Source organism: Crocodylus porosus, unplaced genomic scaffold (assembly GCF_001723895.1).
Source record: "Crocodylus porosus isolate Cpor-Errol unplaced genomic scaffold, CroPor_comp1, whole genome shotgun sequence".
In the NCBI taxonomy this organism is placed as follows: Eukaryota; Metazoa; Chordata; order Crocodylia; family Crocodylidae; genus Crocodylus; species Crocodylus porosus.
In genome coordinates, this window is record NW_017728907.1 from 35724267 (window position 1) to 35727185 (window position 2919).

Below are 2919 nucleotides of genomic sequence, written 5' to 3' on the forward strand. Positions count from 1 at the left end.
AGATTCTACATTTACAGTAAGGAGCAGAGTGTAGCTGCACTGCATGCATGGGTCAGAGAATGAATTGTGAGAGTCATGAACTCACCCATGCTTTCTCCTGGGTCTGGGGGAGGAATGCATTACTTCACTTTCCATGGACCTCTGTGTGCCTTGCCACATACTCTGTCAAATGAGTTGGAAGGGTAGAGTCCAAATTCCTCCCACCCCTCAGTCACAGTGGGGAGTAAAATTAATGAATCCATCTTCTCTTTACCACAGAAAGAGACATAATCTGGGCATGTTCCCTTCACTTTTTCTTCCTTTATGCATCCAAGTAAGTGCTGTAACAATTTAGCCCGGCAAAAAGGCAAGCATTCCAGCTTCTGTTATGTTGTTCCATGTGGTTCTTTGTGTTAGATACTGTACTTTTTCTTATGAAATGCTGCTTCGTGTACAACTGTCTGTGGCTTTCACCCTTGCCTGTGTCATCTTTGCTGCTTGCTCATTGACATTGTGAAATGGACCCGCACCCCTAGATCTCACCTCTCTTCCACAACCATAAAAGGAAACACAAAATGTTTCAATTTAAATACTTTGAAGTTTGGTAGAATAAACAAACTTCTCTATGTGGATTGCAATAGGGAAAAATTCACAGAGTACTATATAAGGCATAATGAATCTGGAATCTATTTTATTTTCCTATGCATCCATGGTAAATAATACTTTAAAGACCTGAATACAAAGCACCCAGGGACATCATGTTATTAGAAAATATGGAATAAGACTAGCTATCTTGGAAGACAACTTAAGCATCTAATGCACAGATAAAGACAGAATCAAAAGCCAGCAAAACAGCTATAAAGCATGGCATTAAAACAGATTCAATTTAAAGTCTTCCATAAACTGTACCAAATTCCAATCTTACATGATGAAACTTGGTTTAAGAGACCATAACAAAATGTTGGAATTGTTTTCTTGGTCTGTAGCTACTATAAACACATGCTCATGAAGTGTTACAAAGGTTAATACGTTCTAGAGAAAAAACAGCATGAAATATGGGGAAAAAAGTTTGGGCCTTTAGCATCATTTGTTTGCATTGTCTAAATTCCTTCAGGAACTGTAGCTAAGTCATCATTAACTTTGATCCCTAACAGCTGAATGCTAAGATTAAAGTAGGCAATGTGTAAGAATAACATGCTCATAAATATGCTCTTACAGGCAAAATTTTTCTAAACAAGTAATATATGCAACTAAGGCCCAGATGGATGGAGCTTAAAACAATTTCAGCTACTTTTTAAACTTTGTTGGAAAATGGATATAGAGAAATTGAGACCAAGTTAGGGCTTCACTACACTGAACTTAAGGAAAATCATTTGCACACGGGTTATTAATGAAAGGATGGTGAGACGATTCTTGGTTTGGGCCCAGACCAAAATCCAGACCAAGACAGATCTTTATAAAGGGCTGATTCAAAAACTCTGAATTAATACCTGAATTTCTGAAACCTCAAAACCTAAATGTTAATTTTTTGGGTACGTCCACACCACATCCTCAGTGTGTCCTGGGAGGGAGGCTGTAAAACATGCCCTGTCACTGGGCAGGGCATGCTTGGGATATCTTGTGTCTTGGATCTTCTTCTCAAGTTGGGCATCCTGACATGCTTGTCAGCCAGAGTAGTGGGGCAATGCCCTGCTCTGGGCTTATACTGAAAAGTGCCCCTCAGGTGATGCAGCTATAAATGGAGACTCTGAACAGTCAAACATAGCTGGGTACACTATTCCTTAATATGTTGGCCTGGCTTAAACCTGCTATTCCAGTGGATAATTCAGCTTAGGAAGACTTTAGATTCCATGTTTATGTACTGAACACCTACCTCATACCCCATGCATTTGAAACTGGTACTCATGTCCCAAACTTTGTTTGTCAAGACTCCCATTTCCACCTTTCTTGTGTCCTGACTTGTTTCTGGAGGACTCACACTGACTCCAGTGCTGCAGAATCAGACCTTCGTGTCTAGCAGCTTCAACTAATAGTTATTCCTTCTCTCACTACCTGCTACTGAAATTATGTTTAATCCATGGCTCAAGACAGACAAGATTTATTCCTGAGTAGGAAGAATTTCCTTGAGTATATCCCTCCTAATAGCCATGTAATAAATTCAATTGCCATAAGATGAATCTATAGTAGACCTCTACAGCTTTCTGCCCAGCAAGCCTTGGCAACCTGTATACTGAAAAGATTTTACAGAAACTTTCCCATTTTTGGCAGTGGGCTAGAACTAGTGCTATTGCACAGCCTTGCTTTGACAAGCTGCTCTTAGCCTCAACATTTCTATTACAATGTTAAACAAACCTGATTTTTCCCACACAAATCAACAGACATTTGGAAAACTAGGACCAAAGTATGACCGGGCTTGCAGTCTGCATATTGTTACAGTCCTCTCTTTTTCTGAATTCCTGATTTGTTAGGCAAAATTTTCCTCAGACCGCCTCTTTAAAGCTGATCTTCATGGGTCTCCTTGCCTGAACTGGACAAGACTATGAAAATCTTCCTAGTCTGTATGAGATCCCGCTAAATCTAGAGACAATTCAGGTGTTTGGTAAAGAAAAGAAAGCCCCGAAGCATCCCAATGATAGGAAGAATGGACATTGGGGTGACAGGAGCAAAGTATGGTAGTAGTCGGGGCTGTGAAAATTCTTGAGTTTCACTCTGTGAATAATTGATTCCAATTTCTTTCATAGAATCCATGAGTGGGAAGGGACCGGGACAGATCATCAAGTCCGACCCCCTGCCATGGGCAGGAAGGAGCACTGGGGGTGGCAGGGGTCATAAGACCCCAGCCAGGTGCCTATCCAGTCTCCTCTTGAAGATTTCCAGGGAAGGTGAGAGCACCACCTCTCTGGGGAGCCTGTTCCAGGCTCTGGCCACCCTTACAGTGAA